Below are 26,519 nucleotides of genomic sequence, written 5' to 3' on the forward strand. Positions count from 1 at the left end.
AATACTAAAGGAGTTGCAGGAATCTCTGGCAAGTACTGGTTGTGTACTACATGGCAAAACTCTCCCATATTCTCCACAGGTCTGGCTATGGGGTAGTGTTGGAAGATGGAAGCCTTTTCTCACATAGAACAACATCCAGATCTGGTGAATTTCTCAAGAAAAATGCATCAGGTCTTCCAAAAGAATGTGGAGAAATGTATTATGGTGTAATGAGACCAAGGTTGCACTTTTTGGCCACAATACCAAAAGGTTTGTATGGCACAATAACAGCACTGTGCATCACCAAAAGAACACCATCCCCTTGGTGAAGCACGTTGACGGCAGTGTCCTATTTTGGGGTTACTGCTCATAAGCTGGAAGTGGGTCTTTATCCAAGGTGGAGGGGATTAGGAACAGTTCCAAATACCAGTCCCTTTTGGCCCCAAATCTTCATGTGTCTACTAGAAAGCTGTAGATGAATTACACCTTTCCACATGACAATGACCCAAACCATACATCCAAATCCAAAAAAGAATGTCTTCAGCAGAAGACAATCAATGTTTTGGAATGGCCCAGCCACAGTCCACACCTACATCCAATAGAAGGTTTCTGCAAGGGATAGTGTACATATATTGCTAAGTTGAGATGTGCCATGCTGATACACACTTCCCAAGAGGACTAATTGCTGTTAAGAAATCAAAAGATGCTTTAACAAAGTATTAGTTTAAGGGTTTGCACAGTCATGCAACCAGCCTATTGTACGTATTTCAACTTCTATATGTTACTCCTAACCAATGTGTTTGTTCTTCAATTGGATTGCACAGGTTATAGGTCACATTAAAGGTGGGAAATGTTATCACATGATTTCTGTGGTCTCATGTTATATATCAGACAAACCTGGCATGTTAACAGGGGTGTCTACACTTATAACATCCACTGTAAGCTTAGAAGGTCGTTAGTGTAACCAGTTCTGTTGTAACATACATGTACTGCAGGTTTTGAAGTGTGAAACTCAAAATATGTCATTGATTAGTGACAGCAGTTCTCAGATCATCCCAGTAATGCGTCAGACAAACACAGGATTTATGAAGAACAGACCAGAAATATGAGTCACACATGTAGATATTCAGCGACACTCTTTACAGTTCAGAGTTATATTTTGTAGGAGTTGCCACTGTGCTATACAGGTGAACATGATTATGTGTACATGGGTGCAGTGTGTGTTACTTGAAGGCTCATCACCTACTAACACTACTCATATATCACAGAGGTGTATATAAGTAGTAACATTAAGTGGAAAGGGCTGCACTGCATGATGTCAAGGGCATGTCCAGGGTGTGTATGTAGTGGTCTTACTGTGTTGTGAATGTCACCAATTGGTTATTGTGAGGTCTGTGTAATGCCTGTCTGCCACCTCAACTGTATTTGTGTGTGTATGTGTGTGTGTGTGTGTATGTGTGTGTGTGTGTGTGTGTGTGTGTGTGTGTGTGTGTATGTAGCAGCAAATGTTATAGTGCAGGTATTAATTTACATATGTTTTCTTCCCCCCACAGGTGGACATGGTGGTCATGGTCCCTCCTGCTCAGAATCTGATGTCAATGTCTCTGCAGACTCTGACAATTATGATGGTCATAGTCAGGCATAGGCGGGGTTGTCAGGGGCTGAATCTGTGCCATCGGTTGGCATCCCACAGTCATCCACAATGTCCCTGCACACAGTCACAATGTCCACACATACCCCATCCCCAGCAGTCACAGATGATGGGCAGTTGGCAGGTGGTGGCATGGAACAGGCTAGTGCGGTGACTATGGCAGGTGTGAGTGTAGACACTGGCCATAGCCAGAGTTCAGGTGAGGTCCCACACAGACGGATGGACAGGAATGCTCACAGGAGGACTGCTGCTTATCAAGCCTCTGTTGCAAGTGCTACAGCAGGTGTTACCAGACACATGTTCCTGGCTGTCATGGATGCACAGGCATGTAGTGAGCGCAACACCAGACAAATACTCGGGGTGTTGGCTGCAACTCTTCCTGATGTATGTGGCGACATACATGACATTGTTGAGGCCACACGTCAAAATACTAAGGTCATGAATAGATGGTGGGGAGAGACCTTGGCAATCCTCAACTGTGACATGTCTGTGCTAGAGCATGTGGTGGGAGATGGGCATCAGCCACGTGGATGTAGGTCAGCACCAATATCACTTGAGAGTCTTCTGGGCTGTGCACCTTCACACTTCTGTAGTGACAGTGACACCAGCACTAACGAAGGGGGGTTAATGTCCACAACAGAGCAGGCCATGGGCACGTGGTCCTGGCCAGTCCCATCAGGGACACAGATCCAGCAGACAGCAGTCACCATCAGGAAGCAGTACTGCATCTGGCCTTAGGCCTGGTGGTGCCAGTGAGATCCCTGGCAGGACCAGTTCCTGTGTCCGTGGCCAGAGACGGTGAACTGGACACCCTGCTATGTACGGTCCACAGCTGTCCAACATACCCCTGTGTATGGCTGCCACATGGTGTGACTGTGTGCATACCTACACACACACATTTGTATCATGGGCCGGTCACCGCCAGACACACACAGCACCTCTGCACAGCCCATCTATAGGATACCCCTCCAAACACACACATGATGTCAACCGTATGGCTCAGCGTAGGCCTCTGGAAAACACACACCACACCTTATGCATGTGATTATTCCTGTGCCACATCCCTGTCATTCATACCATTGATGCAGGGACATGCTAATATGTATGATACACAGGGTGAGTATAGTACAGTGTAGCTATGTAATACTGTGCAATGTGCTGTCTGCTTGCAATTGTTATGGGTACACATAAAGGTGTATGTACCTTATTAGCCATGATGCATTATTGCTGTTAGTACCATGGACTGAATGTAGTCTGACATGCTGTATTCTGTTTGTGTTCCAGGTGTCTGTGTGCCTACAATGTGAGGCCCTGCAGATATTACCAACATGGAGTATGACAGAGTGGAAATACACTGACCATTTCATAACCAAGGTACAGCTTTATATGTATGTTTACCAAGAGTGTATGCATGCAACAGTGTGTGAGGAACACTGTTGTCAGACAGTGTGACCTTACATATATACCCCTTGTCACAGATAGGTAGCCTTTAGACATGTCAACTCAGTGTTGTGTAGTACCACAGGCTCATACATACAGAACAGGTAATTGGAGTACTGTCAGTAGGTCCTTCACAAGCTTAGCCATTAGATTAACCACAACAGATTCACCTGTCAGCACCTGTTGCCCCTACCTTGTCTTTCCCATACACTCAACCCTGATGCAGTTGGTGAGGGCATGCACGGTACTGTGTATGACAGATTTGTGGTATGTATTCCTGAGTTCACAGGGTGGAACAGGGAGACAAAATGGTATATCCTTCACATGCACACAGTAAAGACTGACACAGGGGATGTGCATACAGTAACACAAACACAGTTGGCAATAGACTGATTAGTAAACCTATATATCCACTTTAATGTACTATAGTGCTACATACACATGCCATTCCCCAGATAGATTATATGCGTGGGACATAACCCACTACCTTTTACAACATGTGCTGTTGTGAATGCCTTCATGGATGGTGAGATAAGAAATAGCAACTGGAGTCATCTATTGCTCCTACTAACCTGGACAAGTGATAGGGTAACAGACATTGTATCAGCATGATGTTTCAGTCAGGTATGATATCTGATGCTGGCATGTGTGTCACTACGCTAATTGTGACCTATTTGGCAACAATATCACATACATGGCCATTGTTAGGGGACACAGACCACCTATAAGTTGCAAACATCTGGATATTCCATAGACATCTGTACAGATGACTGGTATGGCCTGTACAATGGTTTAACATGCTGCATGTGAGGCAGATGCCATTAATATGCTATATAAAGTAATGTCATCGGGAGGTGCTAAACATGCGTGGATGGTACACACATCAAAATGGTATAACCCACACAGGATATGATTCCAAACACACAAAGATTAGAACCTCTACCTATCTATTTGTTTCTACTATAGTGTTATGCAGTTATCAGACACACCACAGAGCTTATATGATGTCACCTTGTCCCAAGGTACTTCTAAGGTGAATGACAACAGGCCTTGTAAAGTAGGTGATGGGAAGTGTACAGGGTGGCACACACACACACACACACACACACACACACACACACACACACACACACACACACACACACACACACAGGCAGGTGATGTGATATAACCCCAACCTCAGTACTATTACACAATGGGGCTCATTTTTTATGCCAGCACATGCAACTGTTTACAACTTGTATGCCACTGTCCACAGCAGGACAACACTGTATGCTATTCAGTGTATCCATGTGACTCACTCTGTCTCTGTCCCCTGTGTGTCTCTCTCTGTCACTGTCTGTCTCTCACTTCCCCACATCTATGTGTGTGTATGCTTGACATATGTTATCTGTTGCCCATATATATGTCTGTGTATCGCATGCAACAGATGCAGCTATATCACATATGGGCCATCTACAGCTAGCTGAGGGTAATCCTGTTTGATGTGTGTGTAGGGACAGTTAAGGTGTACATAACTGTCTGTATGCACAGACATATATACACAATTCAGTCATATAGTCCGATGTGGGTCCCAACATGTCTTGTGATTCTGTAAGTGTAGGAGCATGCCCAGTGTGTCTTTCTATAGTTAGAGTGGGACTCCATTCCAGAGATAAGTGTACTCCAGTCCAGGGTTTTGTGTACTATAGCCATACTTCTCAGGAGTACACAGGACTTTCCTCGGGGTACTGGGTTTGTTTAACAGACATTTTCTGACATTTCTGTAGTCTGACACTGCAATGTATTGTGTCTTTACCTAGTGGCAGACATCCTCAGATCATCAAAGTGCTTTACCAGGAGAATACTAGTTGTATGATGCGTAGACCAATATTATGAGGCAAGCTATGTACATTCTTGCCCAACAAGGCCAGTTGTGAGGTGTGGCTACAGCCAGTTGAGTGATGACGCTCTGTAAACAGTCCAGCAACTTGGTCATATACTGGCTGGGGATCTCCTGCTTGTGTGGTATATTTTTAACTTGAGATGTCATATCCTGGTTTGGCCATACCTCTCACCTGTACATTTTTTGCCAGATTGTCCAGGTGTTTGGCTAGAGTTTTCATCCAGTCTATGTGAACTTGTGTTTTTATGGCAAGTTAGTTACATATAATTGAAGAGTGATGTTGCAAAATAATGACAGGCATTACTGTTTCAGACTACATAACCTTCAGACAATTCCCACTACTGCAAACCCCTCACCCTCACCCTATATTTACAACACATGCCTAGCATTGTGCCTTCATTCCACTTTTATTTCTGCCCTTGTCCAGACGTCTCGCTGTCAGAGATTGGAAGTTCTGGGTGTAGGTACAGAGTGCATTCTACTGTGCAGGCATGTCCATTATATGTAAAAGCAAACATTAAAAAAGAATTATTGAAAACAACCACTGGCAACAGTACCAAAAAGCACTATATTCACAAAGGCCTTAGCACCTTAGCTACACAGCCTTCAAGAAGTCCATTATATGTGTAGTATATTCCACATAGCACAGTGACTTCCAGGTATGTCAGTGGCAGAGCAGTAGGTGTCACTGACATGCATAATAGATGGCACTGCAGTTATCTGCACATGTTTCTGTCAAAGACAGCACTGTACCTAGGACACTACAATATGACAACCAGGAGAACATGCTCACCAGATCCTGACAGTATTAACCACACATACACATAGCTCATTGACCCCTGCATATTGTGGACATGCAACATGTTTTCATGTGCATTGGGACAGCCCAGCCACTGTGTGCTATGCTGCTATTTCCCGGCAAACATACATGTTACTGCATTTCTGTGGGTATATGGGGGGCACACCTGTCAACTGTACACATTTGCATAGACTGTGCTTTTATTTGCTTTACATTTTGGTTCCATTTATCATACTATTTGCCCTATCTTGGGGACTAGAGGCATATCATTAAAGACCATAAGTCAGACTGTAATGGCATACATTTGAGTTTCAGACCTCGCCCTTCACAGCCTTACTGCAACTGCAAGATCTGCTGTGCTATCACTGTGTGAGTCTGTATGGGGGTAATTCAACATTGCTACCATTTGTGGGCCTTTTAGGTTCATAGGTTCATACTAGGCTATCTGCCCTGAGGCAATTATAAGCCTAGCCCGATTCTGTATGGCTTACGCCACCCCTTGATTTGAGTATACTGTGCCCTTTTTAAGGTTTAGTTTACTGTGCCTCTGTCTAATAGTGACATGGGAGTAATCCCTGGACAAACCTACGATCCCCCATCCACCTATCGAGATTCTTCTTGAAGAGATTCAGTGAGGTGCTCTGCCTCACATGAACTGGAATTCTATTCCAGAGTGAAGGGAGCCTCTGGGTTATGAACCTGTCCCTCCAGCAAGTTCTATTTATTTCTGTGCTGAGGTTCAAGTCCCTCGAGCGTGTGGTTCTAAGGGATTTAGATTTACTGAGGTGGAGCATGTCCATTAATTCTGGATTTGACATAGCTTTGTATGTCAGGCATAGATTGCCTCAAGTAGGCGGTATGCAACTGAGTAGAGCTGGAGTTTTTAACCGAGCAGCATATGGCATCTGTTTGAGACCCTTGATCCTCTTGGTGAAATACTTTTGGGGTCTTTCTAATTGCTGCAGGTGTCGGGTAAGGTACATCCCAAAAGGGGCATTGTATTCTATGATGGGCCTGATGAGGGATGAATAAAGGCACGATTACCTCTCTTGATCTAGATGTGAAACCCTTTGTGATGAGGTGGGCTATGTAGAAGGTCTTTCTAACCACTTTGGCAATGTGGTTTTCAAAGGAGAGATTGCTATCAACTTGGGTCCCCAGGTCCCTAATAACTTTCTCTGTACTTAATGGGTTTCCGCCTATGTGGTAATTTGTGGGCACATTGTTTTTGCCAAAGGGTATGACTATACATTTTTTGGCATTTAGCTTTAAACCATGGCGCTGGCACCAGTTATCTGTCTCTGTGAGACCTTTTTGAAGGATGTTTGTGTCAGCTCGAAAGCTGATTATGGCGCCCAGTTTGCAGTCGTCTGCGAACTTGGTGAGCCATAGTCCTCCCACATTTGCCTGTACCTCAGAAAAGTATATATCAAACAAGAGTGGTCCCAGGACAGAACCCCGTGGGATGCCACTTGTGACTGGTTTTGAGTCGGACATGGCACCAGCAACTCTCACTCTGTGGGTTCTGTCTTTGAGCCAGTTTGCGACCCATCTTGTGACATAGGGGTTTATATTTAAGCTGGATAGCTTATCTATGATGCCCGAGTGGGGTATTGTGTCAAATGCCTTTGCAAGGTCCAGATAGGCTGTGTGGACTACCTTCCCTTCATCTATGGCTTTGGTGACTGTTTCGAAGAAGTCAACCAGGTTCAAAAGGCAGGATCTGCCCTTGACAAAGCTGAACTGGGTAGGATCTAGTGTCTGTAGGTCCCCAATGTCTTTGTTTATGAGCTCCATGATAATCCTCTCCATAGCCTTGCAGACTAAGCTAGTCAGGCTTATTTCTAGTTTCTAGGGTCCGTAGAGGCTCCACCTTTGTGGAGTGGGACCACTGTTGCTGTACGCCATTCTGTGGGCACATATCCTGTAGTGAGGCTGAGATTGTATAGCTGGTTTATTTGAGGGATTAGTTCCTCTTGGAGTTCATGTAGGACGCAACCTGGGACGCCATCTGGTCCCATGGAAGCAGTGTTTTTTGCTTTGGAGAGGGCAGCCTTCACCTGAGCATCAGAGATGTTTGGAAGGCAGCCCTCTGCTGGGATAGATACTTGCTCTTTTGGGGGGGAGGGGGTGGAGAAGTTTGCACTGAACCTGTCTGCCAGGATATTGGCGATGTCTGTGGGTTCAGTGTATTTTTTTTCGTTTAGAATTAACTCAGAACAAGTCTGGGAGTTGCATCCCAGGTTTCTAACATAACTGAAAAAAGCCTTATGATTGTCTTTGGTGTCCTGTGCAATTTTTCTCTCAAAGCTGGCCTTGGAGGATTTTATGAGGGATCGTAATTTTTTGCTAGTACTGATCAGAGATGCCTTCCCTATTAGGGATTTTGCTCTATCATGTAGTATCTTCCTCCTTCTGTTGTACAGTTTATTTATGGCAGGGGTCCACCAGACTGGACGCCTGCCTTTGGATGATTGGGTCTTGGTTTTGTTTGGGATAGCATGATCCATGCATTCCTGGAGATGTCCGTAGAATGCATTTATATAGGATTCTGCAGTTTGGGCCGTAGTTTCCACTGGCCCTGGGGCCTTGAAGGATTCCACTTCAGTTTTGAGAAGTGAGAAGTTCGCTTTTGAGAAGTTTTTCACTGTGGTTTTCTGGGCTGCGGGTGGGGTCGGGATGTGGACATCCAGTGAAATTAATTTATGGTCTGATCTTACCAATGAGGGATATACTTCTGGTGTGGAGCATAGAGTCCCCATGTTGGTAATGAACAGGTCTAGTATGTTGTCCCCTCTTGTGGGAGTGGTGACTAGTTGTTCCATAGCATTTGAGTTTATAATTTCCAGGAACCTTTGGGCTAAGGTGCTGGGGCTTGAGTAGTGCTCCCAGTCAATGTTTGGGTACTTGAGGTCACCCAATATAATAGTGTTCGGAGAGATCTTCATGTTCTCCAATGTTTTCAGGAAAGCCGAGTGGGATTCCTGACTTTGAGAGGGTGGTCTGTAGGATGCTATAAACTGAAAAGCAGTCTTGTCCACTGTTAGTTGCACATGGATGGTCTCCGATACATTGTGCAATGCCACTAACCTGGAGGTGTGGATATCCTTGATAAATATGGAAACTCCCCCTCCTTTTGTGGTTCGGTCTGGGTTTTGGTGCCGAAAAGCATGATATGAGGTATAGCCTGGTAGTGCTGGGGTGCTCTCTGGAGCCTTGAACCAGGTTTCTGTCACTGCACAGATATTGATGTTCTCCATACTGAGGAGAGCTTCGAGTGCATGCATCTTGAGGTTAAGACTTCTGGCGTTTAGCAGCATTACCCTTAGTTTCTTGTTCCTTGTGCTGTCTATGGGGGTGGGTTTGACTTTTGAGCCTTGCCTAAAAAAGGCACTATGGGGGTGGCAAGAGCCTTTGCCAATATCCGAAAGCCCAGTGGTGACAGGTGCAAGCCGTCCCTAGTGAAGCAACGTGGCTTGTCGAGCATGTCATCCCAGGCTGACAGACACTGGATCCCCTTTGAATGACACCAAAATTTTAGCCAATTGTTAAAATCGATCATTTGTCTTTGTACTGTGGCATCATTCTAAGTGAGGGTAAGATGCTGCTCAAGGTCAGGGTCATATCAGCCTGGGCTACATGATCAGAGAGCTCCTCTATGTCTCTGGCCAGACATTTCTATTTGCTTTTCTACAGCTGACTTGTTGTGTGGGTCTGAGGGATGGGTATGGGACCCCCACACTGACATCCATGCCTGTGACCAATGACCCCCCCCTGTTAGTTGGCCCCACACATATACTGCAGTGGGATTTGTCACCTTGGTTACTACTGTATAGTGTGGGGAGGCCAGTATTGGGCAAGACATTTCCTGGTGTTGCCTGCTGTTATCTCAGTAGGCCACCCCATTCCCTTCCATGCATACAGCAATACCATACATATGCTACCAGAACATACTGATACATTCATTTATTGTTAAGACAACTGGCTTACTTTGAGACTGCAGCAGCTGTGTTGGTGGTGCTTGAGGGCTGTCTATGTTGAATGCATGCAGTGCACTGCCTATACATGGTAAGTTACAGGTAGTGTGATGTGTGTGTCATCCATTTTTACTGTGTGTGCGAGTAGAGGGAGGTGACATTCCCTGGGTGCCTACAATGTCAGTGTGTGCTATGCGTTTCCTCTTTGCTAAGGCCAGGACATACTGGGCATGCCTTCATCTGCCTACAGGGGCTGCCTCAGGGGGTTCCTCATCTGAGTCCCCCTGTGCCTCTCGGGAGCTTTGCAATGGTGGGGGGCTGTGTGGCCCTTCCCCATACTTTTCCTGCTGAAGCTGTTTCCACAGGATCATATTGTGTAACATGGCACATACTATGAACATGTGTGCACATGTGGCTGGAGAGTACTTCAAGGCTACACTAGATATGTCAAGGCAGCGGATCCATGACTTGAGCATCCCAAACACACACTCTATAATGATCCTGGTTTGTGAGTGTGCCTCATTATGGCATTCTTGAATGGGTGTGTGTGCATTTCTGATGGGTGCCATCATCCATGGCTCCAGTGCATAGTCAGCATCCCCTACCAGATGACTATATGGGATGTCCCCCCTGGCAAATCCCTGATACGGCTTTGAGGAATGCCAGATGTGGGATTCCAGGGCTGCCAGCACACACATTCATGATAATGCCCTGGGCATCGCTCATGACCTGGCAGTTGATGGAGGGGAATCCCTTGCAGTTTATGTAGACCCTACCTTGTTCGCTGAGTGGTGCTTTGATGTGGATGTGCATGTAGTCTATAGCACCCAGTAGTTCCTGGAATTCAGCTACATGGGGGAAGAGGCATATTACTGGTTATCTCCTCATGGTTGTGGGGAAAGTGTATGTGCTCACCAGCATGTGGTAGCATGACATCCAGGAACTGGTGGAGTTTTCTAGATGCAGATGCCTGTGAGACCCCCATGATGTTCCCAGTATGTCTTTGGAAAGTACCTGTAGCTAATATTCTTAAGGCTACACATACCTTAGTATCCACTGGGATGGGTTCCCCTCTGTTCGCTCTGGCTCTGAGGTGAGGCCGGCACAGCTCAACAAGTTGCTGAAGTATGTCCCTGTCCACCCTGTAGTGCTCTACTATCCCCAGATCATGTAGCCCCTGGTAGGTTACTCTGGGTCTGAACACTCTTCTCCTCCTCCTCCTCAGTCTGGGGTGGTTGTCAGCATTATCCTCCTTACCACCGTCAGTCTCCAGCATGGGTCTATATTAAAATAATGAATGTTTACTTACCCGAATACCTAAACGCTGACACGTCTTCATCGAACCGCAAAAAACATTGATCGTCTTGAAGTGTGAAATCGGAAATGTCGAATCATCATGGTTGGCCCTTCTCCAGTATAGCTCCGTAAGGTAAGTGTGCGATAGCTACGGACCTTAGGGTTAGGGTACGTGTTAAGATAAGTGCATACATGGTGGTATATGCAAGATTTAGTGTAGGGTTAGAAGTAAGGTTTAGTTCAGGGTTAGAAGTAGGGTTTTGGTTAGTGTATGTATGTGGTTTATTTAGTTTGTTTGTGTAGGTAGTATGTAGCGGGCAGTGGGATGGGACAACTATGACATTTTGAGTTTTTGAATTTCGCGGTTTAGGGCGTTCGGTGTATTTGCCGTTTGTGGAATATGTGTTGGTATTTGGGTAAGTAAACGTTCGTGCTTTTAATATAGACCCTCCAGCACATACTGATGTATCAAAGCAATAGCAGCCCCTAGCATTTTGTCAGTTAAAATTCCCATGTTTACTCCAAAGGTGCAGAGTTTGTGGGAAAAACCAGACTGAGGGGTGTTTGCATACTTTATACTGGTATGCTACAACTGCTGCCTCTGTGATTGGCTGAGTATGATACATTTCAGCTGCCAGCTGTATTACTAATGGCTTTGAATTGGCCACTGTGAGTGGTAGAGGCATTAGTGGTAATTTGTACATGATTGTGCCTTTATTTTGCTGTTGCCCTTTTTTTAATTTTTTTAGTTACATCTCCTCCCGTTTTCAGCTATGCAGCACCTGCCAGCTATATTATTGAGTGCTTTGAATGGCCCTATGTGAGTTGCAAAAGTCCCATATTAGTGATTTCTATTTCATTTCTCCTTTATTCTGCTGTTGCCCTTTTTTCATTTTTTTTAGTTACATCTCCTCTCATTTTCCGCTATGCAGCCACCTGCTAGCTATATTATTGAGTGCTTTGAATGGCCCATTGTGAGTTGCAGAGTCCCATATTAGTGATTTGTACTGCATTTCCTTTCTTTGGCAAGTTCCCTCTTTTTTTTTCCTATTTCTATCCTGTTTAAGTCCTGGGATGGTCTGTGCAAACCTGTTTAGCTAAAGTAAACATTGTGAAATGGCCCTGCCCTGCACTTTAACATGCTTACCATTTCTTGACTCAGCTAAGCACAGTTAAGCTGCCTGTGACACACCCCCTTGCTTAGCTGTGCAAAGCTGAGCACAAACACGGGCTGTGGATCTCCAATGTGCTTACAGCAAGCATGACATACCCTCTTTTCATGTCAGCTGCTTCTCCTGCCTACACAATTGTGTTATAGCACCTACACAGTTAGGTGCAGTTTGGCACTTAGAATATTTTTATGATTCAGTAAATTTCCCCTCATTTGGATACCCCATTGCCTTAGTCCCTAGTTACTGCACTACACCAGAGCCTTTACCCTTAGCAACCACTGTTCCCTGGTATTGTTTTGATTCTGCATGCCATAGACTCTAATGGCAAAATGCAGATTTCCCTTAAAATTGTGTTGTCACATTTTTTTTTTTTTATTTTTGGCACAATTCCGTTTGCACGCTGCTGCCCTATGCTTAAATGGCTGAGATTGGCCAAAAAAAATAAATTTTTATTTTCAGAAAAATGAAACACTGTTCCATGTCAATGGCCATAGATTATAATACATGCTTTTATTTGAGCTGTCATGCCTCCGTTTTAATTTTTGCAGAAATATATTCGGCTAGTAGCCGAATACATTTCTGCAACTAACACTATTCTTGCACGGATGCCTGCCTGCTTGCTAAATCGCTAATTCACCTCATTTGCATGGTTTTCACCAGCAAATGAGGTAATTAGTATTATGCAGTGGTGTCTGTGCAGGAATAGTGTAGGCAGGCTCTTGCACATCAGAACAGTGGTTTACTGGATTGCTCAGTGGCTATATTCCGTGCAGGAACAGCTACACTGTTCCTGCATGGATATTTGAGTTTATTGAATCCCACTGAACATGTCTTGTTCTATAATCAGCACAGAATTGTGAGCTATAAACATTACCAAACTTCAGATGTATGAATTTATTCATATCTGAGATATATTTACAGGAAGAACAACTTCTGCAAGGATAAGTACCTTGTCTTTCCGATTTAATAGTTCCTGTATATTGTTTTTATAGCATAAAAGTTGATTTAAATTTTTGTTGATTTTAAAACTGAACATTGGAGTTTGACCAATCACATCCTTCAATTTGATATCAACCATCAAAATTTTCCAGTTATGTTTTACAATATCACAAATGTGACATATCACTGGCATATGTTAAAACTATTCTGCTGTTTGAAGGGTTGGGCTTATTAGCAGTTTCCATTACTGGCATACATGATCTTTGCATACCAGAAAAAGGCTGAGCTTCTTTTTTCTTCATTTTCCTCACTATAGCTATCTGCTTATTCACCTCTTCCCTTTTATATCCTCATTCTAAACAATTTTTTGTTAGATTTGTCAAAGTTTCTGAACAGTCTTCATCATTCATATGTAACCTTGATGTTCTTAAAGCTTGGTTTTTCACAATATTCCAAACAATATGAGTCAGATACATGCTCTTTCTAAAGAAAATATTGTTCTTCCAACAGTCCTTCTTATGCAAGATTGTATTAATCACTCCTTGTGCATCCATCAGTACCTTAACATCCAAAACAATCAATCATATCTCTAGATGAATGCATGGCAAATCTTAAAAATCCAATTATCTCAACATAATTCATAAAATTATGTATGTATCCATATGTATGCATATATATATATATATATATATATATATATATATATATATATATATATATATATATATATGTATGTATTGGTCATATGATCTAAGGTTGTATACATCAGACTAGCTTTTAATTTGTTATACAGCATATCTTCTAATAACTGATCTGTAAATATGCTTTCCTTATTTGAGTTTGTGTCTACTTGTGAACCTCTGCTATCTCTGAAAAAAACAAAAAAACAAAAAAAATCTTGCTTTTTTCCCACTTTTCTGAGATTTAAAAAAGTTCAGTTACATGCTTGCTGTTCTTGAACTGCTTGTAAGTTTCTGTGAGGCCATTTTTTGCTTGGGCTAAAGGGAAGTCTCTCTGTTGATCAGTGGCAGTGAAAAACATTGAGCAGCCTGCCTGCCCCTGTGGGAGTGGTTACTGACTTGAAACTGTAGTTTTATTGGCCATTTTGGATCAATTCCAAAACTCCTTCATCTTCCTCTCTTAAAACCTGGTTGCCTTGTGGTTTTGGCATCTTTTCAGGCTTGTTGGCTGTTGGTGAAGCACCCACCAAGAGGAGAAAACGCTGAGAGAAGAAAGGAGCCACTTTTGAGATTTTAAGTATTTTTCCTCTGTTTATTTGCTAAGTTTTTCTGCATAGCCGCCTATTTTGAGCATTTTCTGGGTTGTTAAACTTGATTTCTGCATTAGTAACTGTATTTAGAGCACAACCTAGAGCTGTTTACTGAATTTCCTGTTTGCACTTATTTTTAAAATCGTTTTTTTCTCAAAACTTGCATTTTATCTGTCTTTGGCCTAGCACTTTTGTGTGGGTTCATTTACTGCACTGTTATAACTTGTTGATACTTGTAAACCTCTGCTATCTCTGAAAAAAAACAAAAAAACAAAAAAAAATCTTGCTTTTTTCCCACTTTTCTGAGATTTAAAAAAGTTCAGTTACAGGCTTGCTGTTCTTGAACTGCTTGTAAGTTTCTGTGAGGCCATTTTTTGCTTGGGCTAAAGGGAAGTCTCTCTGTTGATCAGTGGCCCTGTGGGAGTGGTTACTGACTTGAAACTGTAGTTTTATTGGCCATTTTGGGTCAATTCCAAAACTCCTTCATCTTCCTCTCTTAAAACCCTCTTTTGCACGGTTTTGCCCGTTTTTGAGCATAGCGCAACAGCGGGCAGCGCCGCTTAATTGGGTTTAAACTATTCCTGGCTCCACAAAGTCTGCTGTTCACTTTTTCCCTTAGAACTGCTCTATCTCTCAATTTAAACACCATATTCTCATTCTAAGGCCCCTCACTGGTCCAATTAAGTAATCCTACAAGTTAGCACTATTAAACCATAAGCACTACTTACTCTTATACTCTCTACAATTACCCTGTCCTCTATTGGTCCGTCTTAAATTCAGTTTCCCTATATTACTCTAGCATGTCCAAAGGTCAGTCAATGGTTTCCTCTCCATTCCAGCTTGTGAATCTGGGAATTTTGAGGCAATGTTACAACTGTCTCATGTACACGGACAACCCTCTCCTCCTCCAAACAGGTTCAAATATATGTGAGAGATGCAATTATTTAGCCAAACTGGAGGCTGAGCTCTCGCATCTCAAAACTGGTGTAACCAGTCAGGAGGAGAAGGTAACCTCACACAATACAATTCCAGTATCACATAGTCCCACCACATCAGTGAACCAAACACATAAATACACAAAAACATACTCGGAGGCTCTAAATAAGAATCTACCTAAGCAACAGAGACCTCCAAAGCAGACATCCAAGCAAATTCTACCTCTAAACAAAACACGCACAACACATAACCCACAAAGTCAGTGTGCCAAGCAGCCACAGCCCTTAAGGCTGAATAACACACCTGATACTCTTGTAATAGGTGACTCTATTGTCAGACACACCGACGTCCCGCTCACCAGGCTGAATAAAGAGAAGGTCAAGGTGAGCTGCCTGTCGGGTGCTAGGATCCGCCACATAACGCAAGCACTCAGGTCACTCCAAAGCAAATACAAATATGACTCAGTCATTGTACATGCTGGTGTAAATGACCTGAGAAGTACCTCCCTGGACTACATGAAAAGAGACATAGAGGAGCTCTCTGATCATGTAGCCCAGGCTGGTATGACCCTGACCTTGAGCAGCATCTTACCCTCACCTAAAATGATGCCACAGTACAAAGACAAAATGATCGATTTTAACAATTGGCTAAAATATTGGTGTCATTCAAAGGGGATCCAGTGTCTGTCAGCCTGGGATGACATGCTCGACAAGCCACGTTGCTTCGCTAGGGACAGCTTGCACCTGTCACCACTGGGCTTTCGGATATTGGCAAAGGCTCTTGCCACCACATAGTGCCTTTTTAGGCAAGGCTCAAAAGTCAAACCCACCCCATAGACAGCACAAGGAACAAGAAACTAAGGGTAATGCTGCTAAACGCCAGAAGTCTTAACCTCAAGATGCACGCACTCGAAGCTCTCCTCAGTATGGAGAACATCGATATTTGTGCAGTGACAGAAACCTGGTTCAAGGCTCCAGAGAGCACCCCAGCACTACCAGGCTATACTTCATATCATGCTTTTCGGCCCCAAAACCAGGACCGAACCACAAAAGGAGGGGGAGTTTCCATATTTATCAAGGATATCCACACCTCTAGGTTAGTGGCATTGCACGAAGTATCGGAGACCATCCATGTGCAACTAACAGTGGGAAAGACTGCTTTTCAGTTTATAGCATCCTACAGACCACCCTCTCAAAGTCAGGAATCACACTCGGCTTTCCTGAAAACATTGGAGAACATGAAGATCTCTCCGAACACCATTACATTGGGCGACTTCAACTACCCAAACATTGACTGGGAGCACTACTCAAGCCCCAGCACCTTAGCCCAAAGGTTCCTGGAAATTATAAACTCAAATGCTATGGAACAACTAGTCACCACTCCCACAAGAGGGGACAACATACTAGACCTGATCATTACCAACATGGGGACTCTATGCTCCACACCAGAAGTATATCCCTCATTGGTAAGATCAGACCATAAATTAATTTCACTGAATGTCCACATCCCGACCCCACCCCCAGCCCAGAAAATCACAGTGAAAAACTTCTCAAAAGTGAACTTCTCACTTCTCAAAACCGAAGTGGAATCCTTCAAGGCCCCAGGGCCAGTGGAAACTACGACCCAAACTGCAGAATCCTATATAAACGCATTCTACAGCCATCTCCAGGAATGCATGGATCATGCTATCCCAAACAAAACCAAGACCCAATCATCCAAAGGCAGGCGTCCAGTCTGGTGGACCCCTGCCATAAATAAACTGTACAACAGAAGGAGGAAGCTACTACATGATAGAGGAAAATCCCTAATAGGGAAGGCATCTCTGATCAGTACTAGCAAAAAATAACGATCCCTCATAAAATCCTCCAAGGCCAGCTTTGAGAGAAAAATTGCACAGGACACCAAAGACAATCATAAGGCTTTTTTCAGTTATGTTAGAAACCTGGGATGCAACTCCCAGACTTGTTCTGAGTTGATTCTAAACGACAAAAAATACACTGAACCCACAGACAATGCCAATATCCTGGCAGACAGGTTCAGTGCAAACTTCTCCACCCCCCTCCCCAAAAGAGCAATTATCTATCCCAGCAGAGGGCTGCCTCCCAAACATCTCTGATGCTCAGGTGTAGGCTGCCCTCTCCAAAGCAAAAAACACTGCTTCCATGGGACCAGATGGCATCCCAGGTTGCATCCTACATGAACTCCAAGAGGAACTAATCCCTCAAATAAAACAGCTATACAATCTCAGCCTCACTACAGGATATGTGCCCACAGAATGGTGTACAGCAACAGTGGTCCCACTCCACAAAGGTGGAGCCTCTACGGACCCTGAAAACTATCGCCCCATAAGCCTGACTAGCTTAGTCTGCAAGGCTATGGAGAGGATCATCATGGAGCTCATAAACAAAGACATTGGGGACCTACAGACACTAGATCCTACCCAGTTCGGCTTTGTCAAGGGCAGATCCTGCCTTTTGAACCTGGTTGACTTCTTCGAAACAGTCACCAAAGCCATAGATGAAGGGAAGGTAGTCCACACAGCCTATCTGGACCTTGCAAAGGCATTTGACACAATACCCCACTCGGGCATCATAGATAAGCTATCCAGCTTAAATATAAACCCCTATGTCACAAGATGGGTCGCAAACTGGCTCATAGACAGAACCCACAGAGTGAGAGTTGCTGGAGCCATGTCCGACTTGAAACCAGTCACAAGTGGCATCCCACAGGGTTCTGTCCTGGGACCACTCTTGTTCGGTATATACTTTTCCGAGGTACAGGCAAACGTGGGAGGACTATGGCTCACCAAGTTCGCAGACGACTGCAAACTGGGCGCCATAATCAACTCTCGAGCTGACACAAACATCCTTCAAAAAGGTCTCACAGAGAGAGATAACTGGTGCCAGCGCCATGGTTTAAAGCTAAATGCCAAAAAATGTATAGTAATACCCTTTGGCAAAAACAATGTGCCCAGAAATTACCACATAGGCGGAAACCCATTAAGTACAGAGAAAGTTATTAGGGACCTGGGGACCCAAGTTGATAGCAATCTCTCCTTTGAAAACCACATTGCCAAAGTGGTTAGAAAGACCTTCTACATAGCCCACCTCATCATGAAGGGTTTCACATCTAGATCAAGAGAGGTAATCGTGCCCCTTTATTCATCCCTCATCAGGCCCATCATAGAATACAATGCCCCTTTTGGGATGTACCTTACCCGACACCTGCAGCAATTAGAAAGACCCCAAAAGTATCTCACCAAGAGGATCAAGGGTCTCAAACAGATGCCATATGCTGCTTGGTTAAAAAAACTCCAGCTCTACTCAGTTGCATACCGTCTACTTCAAGGCGATCTATGCCTGACATACAAAGCTATGTCAAATCCAGAATTAATGGACATGCTCCACCTCAGTAAATCTAAATCCCTTAGAGCCACACGCTCGAGGGACTTGAACCTCAGCACAGAAATAAATAGAACTTGCTGGAGGGACAGGTTCATAACCCAGAGGCTCCCTTCGCTCTGGAATAGAATTCCAGTTCATGTGAGGCAGAGCACCTCACTGAATCTCTTCAAGAAGAATCTCGATAGGTGGATGGGGGATCGTAGGTTTGTCCCAGGGATTACTCCCGTGTCACTATTGGACGAGGCACAGTAAACTAAACCTTAAAAAGGGCACAGTATACTCAAATCAAGGGGTGGCGTAAGCCATACAGAATCGGGCTAGGCTTATAATTGCCCCAGGGCAGATAGCCTAGTATGAACCTATGACACAATTTAGACTTTTTTAAATAATTGTTAGTTGCTTAATTTTACATTCTGCATTTAAGTAGTCAAATATAAAGTGGTATTTTTTCATTATTATTAATGTATAAGACTGTCAGTTTCTTATGTTTAATATACAATACAAAATCTCCCAGATGTGTTGGCCTTCATTCCCTGCTAGTGTATTACAGCAGGCATATCTGGTAATATAAAAATTTGAAGTGTAACAGTTGATAATATTTTGATGAGTGATCTTATTTTTGCTCTGCCTTGGGCTGAGATACTTGAATCATCTCTCAAAGGGCTGGGTTACTCACTCAGCAGACTGTGGCAACCTTAACTGCAGGTTTGCCTGGTACAGCTCTCTCTCTGTTTGCGTTTAAGTTAGAGTGTACTAGTAATGGTTTTAAATACTGTGCTGTATTTTTGTGTGGTAGATTGCAGCCTTTTAAACTGGTTTAGCAAGTTATCTCTTGGTGAGAAAAAGGGGCGGTGCTGTTGTTCTAGGTGAAATTATTTGCTGGTCTCAAGGGTTGTATGTCTTTTGATTAGCTCTCTACTGTGTTATTTAAACTCAGTGTGTCTGCTGACATTGTTGCTCTACTTTGTTAGGCTGCAACAATGCAAGTACACCTGATGATAGCTAATCAGACTTGACCTCATAAACAAACCCAAATACATCTGGGAAACGTGTATTTTGCAACAGGGTTGCACACTCTTGAGAGCTATTTATGGCTGTTCCAAATGTTCATATCATCTGGTTTGGTAAAAAAAAACCCTGTGAAGTGGTATCACCTCTGACACTTATTAGATACTGTACTAAGCGGAGAAGAGTATCTAAGTGGGCACACCTACACACTGCTAATGATCCTTGGGGATGACTGAGTGCAGTCGTGAACACATACAGCACTTACAGAGAGACATATCACACAGGGTTGAGTTCCATCTTGTCATAGACATATTTTTTATTGTCTCTTCCACTACTTTTGTCAGCTGTGGGCATTCTGAGACTAAGTCTAATCCTAGCTGTGATTTGTAAATTTGTACTAAAATTATGGCTGTGGCATGCTAGCCAATTTAGAGTCACTGTCTTTAAGAAACCATTACTTACTGTAGTTGCCTTTACTGTCTTTTGCACTCACTGTTTGCTGTCTTTTACAATCATTCTGAGCCTGATTTTAGTCATAGCTGTAGACTGATGATTCTCTCATCAATGCACCAAGCTGTGTGGTTGCACCAGAGCTAAATCACTTGTACTAAGCTGTTGTTGTGCCACCAAACCAAGTTGGTAGCTGTTTCTTCATATAGCCATTACTTGTTTATACACTGTTTATAGATCTTTGTACCCTTCATTTGTTGATAGTGTGTGTATATAACTGTAACTCTGGTGCTTTGGCTCATTGTTCATTCCGTTGTTCTAGTATATAGAGCCTTCCCACAAGTTTACTTCATTAACACTCATAAGTACTCGGTACTCTCTATTTTACTAGCCATTAAATATGAAGTCATGCTCTTCCTCACAGTCTGTTGCCATAGGAACCTTGAGACAATGCAAGAACTGCCTCATGCTCACTGATAACTGTTTAGTTCTTCCTGTAGACAATTCTATATGTAAGAGGTGCAAGCATCCACTAACCTTGGAGTCACAGCTCTCTTCAAAGACAGACTGTACTTAGCACGTTTTTAGTTCTGACACTTATCTCACGCAATTAGGCCCACCATGTCCTAGACAAACAAATAAGCCTTCTTATTCTGAGGTACTTAAAAAGCATGGATCAAAGTATCCACCCCATTATAACATAAATTTAATGACAAATTCAGGAATAAACCTGTATGGGGGAGCACTAGCATAAATAACTTATAAATATAGAGATGGACTCAAAAGTGATCAACAAAGAACTCAGAAACAAAATCATATCCTCCAAAATTATGAAATGAGAATTGCTACTTCTGCTAAGCAGAACCATAAAGCCTTCTTCAGAAACTTCAGAAACCTCAGAGGTAATGCCTAGCAATGACCTGAGTTAATAAATAGGAACAACATTTACTCATCCCCTAAGGACATAGCCAGCAGATTAGTGGACAAATTCAGCTTTACTCACCCATCTCCCCACAATTTTCCCCAACTTATTAGCACATCCACATCACCCCTCTGATTACCTCTGAGTAGGACCTGACTGCTCTTTCCAAGGCCATAAACAGTTACTCCGGGGGATCTGATAACACATCAGGTTATCAGCACCAGGCACTGCCTGGTACTCATTGCTAAGCCTATTCAGCCTCAGCCACTCTACTGGACTTTTGTCAGAGGAATGGAGAACTGCAATAGTCTTGCTTCATAAGGGGGATCTAGTACTCATCCAGGAAGCTATACAACTATAAGCCTTACTAGCCTTATGTGCAAAACAATAGAATGCATAATTATGCAACTTATTAACAAGGACATAGGAAGTCTGAATACCCTGGAACCAAGCCAGTATGGTTTTGTTTAAGGCAGATCCTGATTACTGAACTGGTTGGCTTTGTTGTACATGTCACTGATGTATTAGAGTTGGGCAAATCGGTTCACAGTGTCTAACTCGAACTAGCCAAAACTTTTGATACCATCCAACATTCTGGCATTATTAATAAGCTAATCAAACTAAATTTAGACCTGCATGTTACCTACTGGATAACAAACTGGCTAACTGATGGCACCTAGTTTATTAGTGTGGGAGGAATGCTCTCTTTGAACACTAGTTACCAGTGGTGTCCCCCATGAATCATCAGTCCTAGAACTACTTCTCTTTGGTATTTACTTTTCTGATGTCAAGTCTGAAATCAAGAGCCTTTGGCTAGCCAAGTTTGCAGATGACTGCAAACTTGAATTAGTCATTAACTCCACAGCTGATTTCCAGATTTTTCAGGTGGGACTAACATGTGCCAATAAGTAGTGAATGGACCATGGCCTAAAAATAAATGCTAAAAGTTATTGCATTGTGTCTTTAGGTAAGCTGGGTGCCCATGCACATATAACATAGATGACACCCCTCTGAAAGCTGACATAACCATTAGGGACTTCAGTAATTTAGTTGTGGATGAACTGTCCTTTGATTACAGTGTATCCATTGTGGTTATGAAATAATTTTTCTTTACCAGACTAATCACCGCGGGTATTTCTTTCAGATCTAAGGAAATTATCATCTCTCTTCACCCCACCATCATCAAATCCACAATAGAGTATAATAGCCCCTTTGTTATGTACCTGTCTAACCATAGAATCCAGCTTGATAGACTGCAGTATATTCTCACTAAGATAATCAAGGGCATGACTTCCTTGAGCTACCCAGACTACCGTAAAGCACTTTTCCTCTTTTCTGTTTCTACAGGTTCTTGAGCAGTGACCTCTGTCTAGCCTTAACAGCCTCAAAGTATCCAGTCCTATTCAACCTCCTGTACATCCACAAAATTAATAACACCCTCAAAACTCACTCAAGAGATCCTAACTTCCACAGAAACAAAAAAAGGACATGCTGGTAAAATAGATCTATATTCCAGCCAACCCCTGACTATGGAATAAACTTCCTTCGGATGTAAAGCAGAGTAACTCCCTGACCCTCTTTAAGTGTAACCTGGATGAATGGATGGCAATTATAATATGCCCTGGGTCTGCTCCTTCAAGTTGTTATGGAAAGGAATCAAAACTAAGTATAAATTAATCATGCAATGGGTACCTACAATAGGGGGGTATTGTGGCTGGAGTGCTTAAGGTCCTCTAGAGAAACAGCCTAGTGTTGACTTATGAGCCTTTGACCTATGAACAAAGGCCTCCTAGACAAGGTTTGGTATACATGACACTCAAAATCACACTAACAAGAAAGCAGCATTCACAGACACTACAGAAAACTACAAAAAGGGATCACTTAGCTGTCACTCTGAAGCCCTTAAAGCAGCAAGGCCAAGGCAGTATATCTGGTAACGTCTCAGCCATAGGTGATTCATTAGTCAGAGAAATAGATGCATCACTCACCAGTCTGTGCAGAGACAGAGTGATGGTTAGCTGCCTGTCAGGTGGTAGGGTCCACAGTGCTACTAGGGTCCTGAGGTCCCTTCACCCTAAATACCTATATGTTATGGTCATTGCCATGGTCATTCTACAACTATGTTACTGCCAATGCCAATGTAAATTTCTGTGTAAATAGTTCTACATTCTATTGTATGTTTTGTTGGATTCACTTTATAATCTTGAAATACTGAAATATTGAATTTCAGTATCTCAAGACTATAAAACTGAAAACTCACAAACCCGAAACCCCAAAACCGAGAAATTTGAAACTGCAAAAGTTAAAAAAATACTACACCACACAAATAAACATAAATACACCTACCTCCCAACACTAAAACAAACCAAAACAACACACACGAACACAACAAAGCAAACACACACATCTACCCTTCCTATAAACAGGGGGGCAAGCCCCCCTGCACCCCTCATTTGAGGGACTACTCCCCCTACACCCCTGGTACTTATATATACTAACTCCGAGGTCGCACTAAACACTGAAAGATAGTAAACCCACCACCACACATTCTACACCCCCCCTCGCACAAACACACATCACACACATACAAACACCACCACTCTCAACACCTACACACTCACACTCTTACCTACCTACCCCAATCCACACATAAAACTCACCAACACCCACGTACACACAAACCCTCCACAAAACCCTTAAAAAACATAATATTTACCTAACGTGCCATCAGTACTACCGGTTCGACATTTCCGTGATCGATATTCTGCAGTTTCGCGCAACTGCAGTTTCAACACTTTGGTCTCAAGATACTGAAATTTGACATTTCAGTATTTCCAGATTCAAAAGTGAACCCGTTTTGATGTATTGTCTGGTGTCTTTGGCCGGGGTCATGACTGAAAAAGAGTCCCTGGGCCACTTAACCTAACCAGTTAACTAATGTTAAATAAATAAGTAATTGTGCATGTGGGAGTGGATGACTTGAGACATACTTTCTTGGATTGTATGAAGAGGGAGTTCTCAGAATATGCAACTGAAATTGGTGTAAAACTAGTATTGAACAGTATCTCACCATCAACAAGAATAATGTCATAAAATGAACAAAAAACTAGTATTGAACAGTATCTCACCATTGACAAGAACAATGTCATAAAATGAACAAAAAATATTATTAGCTTGGCTAATGGCATCTTTGATCCATAGGTTCATAGGTTCATAGGTTTATACTAGGCTATCTGCCCGAGGGCATTTACAAGCCTAGCCCATAGTTTTGTGGCTTACGCCACCCCTTTAGTTTGGAGAAACTATGCCCATTATTTTGCAGTGCCTCTGTTGAGCAGAGACACTGAGGTAATCCCTGGGGTATATCTGCGATCTCCCATCCATTGGTCAAGATTCCTCTTGAACAAAGCCAGCGAGGTGCTCTGCCTCACATATACTGGGATTTTGTTCCACAGCATAGGAGTCTTTGGGTGATGAATCTATCCCTCCAGCACGTCCTATTAATAGCTGTGTCTAGGTTTAGGTCTCCTGCCCTTGTGGCTCTAAGAGATTTCGATTTTTGAGGTGAAGCATGTTCATCAAATCTGGGTTTGACATGGCCTTGTATGTCAGGCACAGGTCACCTCTGAGCAGGCGTGCGACTGAATAGAGCTGGAGTTCTTTCAGCCGGGCAGCATAAGACATATCTTTGAGACCTTTTATCCTTTTGGTGAGGAACTTTTGGGGCCTCTCCAGCTGCTGCAAGTGTCGGGTCAGATACATTCGAATGGGGCATTGTACTCAATCATTGGTCTGATGAGTGATGAGTACAGGAGACTATGACCTCCCTTGATCTAGATGTGAATCCCTTCATGATCAGGTGGGCAATGTAGAAGGTCTTCCTAACTATTTTAGCAACATGAGTGTCGAATGAAAGGTTACTGTCAACCTGGGTCCCCAGGTCCCTGATAACTTCTTCTGTGCTCAGTGGATTGCCTCTTATATGGTAGCTAGGGGTAACCTTGATTTTCCCGAAGGGTATGACTATGCATTTTTTGGCATTTAACTTTAGGCCATGGCTCCGGCACCAGTTATCCGTTTCTGTGAGGCCCTTCTGAAGGATATCTGTGTCAGATGTGTTTTCGACTATGGCGCCCAGTTTGCAGTCATCTGCAAACTTGGTCAGCCATAACCCTCCTGTGTTTGCTTGTACTTCGGAGAAGTAGATGCCGAACAAGAGTGGGCCCAGGACTGAGCCCTGTGGGACACCACTTGTGACAGGTATTGAGTCTGACATGGCGCCAGCAACTCTGACCCTGTGGGTTCTGTCACTCAGCCAGTTTGCAACCCATCTTGTGACGTATGGGTTTACCTTTAGGCTGATGAGTTTTTCAATGATACCCGAGTGGGGTATTGTATCGAAGGCCTTTACTAGGTCCAGGTAGGCTGTATGAACTGCCTTACCCTCATCAATGGCCTTGGTGACCGTTTCAAAGAAGTCAACCAAGTTTAGAAGGCATGATCTGCCTTTGACAAAGCCAAACTGGGTTTGATCCAGAGTCTGCAAATTCCCTATGTCTTTATTTATGAGATCCATTATGATCCTTTCCATGGCTTTGCAGATAAGGCTTGTCAAGCTAATGGGACGGTAATTTCCAGGGTCGGTGGAGGCACCGCCTTTGTGAAGTGGGACCACAGTCGCTGTGCGCCACTCCGTGGGTACGTATCCAGAGGTGAGACTGAGATTAAACAGCTGTCCTAACTGTGGGTTTAATTCCTCGTTGAGTTCGTGGAGTACACATCCGGGGACACCATCAGGTCCCATGGATGCAGTGTTTTTTGCCTTGGAGAGAGCAGTTTTCACCTGGGCATTTGAGATGTTTGGGGGCTACTATCATTTGGTATAGATATATCTCCTTTTGGGGAGGGTGGCGTGAAGTTTGCACTGAACCTGTCAGCCAGTATGTTGGCAATGTCTGTAGGATCAGTAATCTTCACATTGTTTTGAACTAATTCTGAGCATATCTGGGAGCTTCCTCCCAGGTTTCTAACATAGCTAAAGAAGGCCTTATGATTGTCTTTTGAGTTCTTAGCTATTTTATTCTCAAAATTTGCTTTGGATGATTTTATGAGAGCTCTTAGCTTTTTACTTATAATGATCAAAGGTGTCTTACCTCTTAAGGATTTAGCTCTATCTTGTAGTAGCTTCCTCCTTTTGTTGTAGAGTTTGTTTATGGCTGGGGTCCACCAGGCTGGACGCCTGCCTTTGGTACAAAGAGTCTTTGTTTTGTTTGGGATTGCCTGATCCATGCAGTCCTGCAGGTGCTGGTAGAAGGCATTTGTAAGTGATTCAGCGGCTTGCATAGTGTTTACCGCAGGCTCGGGGGCCTTAAAGGAGACCACACTAGTCTT

Source organism: Protopterus annectens, chromosome 11.part0 (genome assembly GCF_019279795.1).
Source record: "Protopterus annectens isolate FY-2018-M chromosome 11.part0, PAN1.0, whole genome shotgun sequence".
Taxonomy (NCBI): domain Eukaryota; kingdom Metazoa; phylum Chordata; order Ceratodontiformes; family Protopteridae; genus Protopterus; species Protopterus annectens.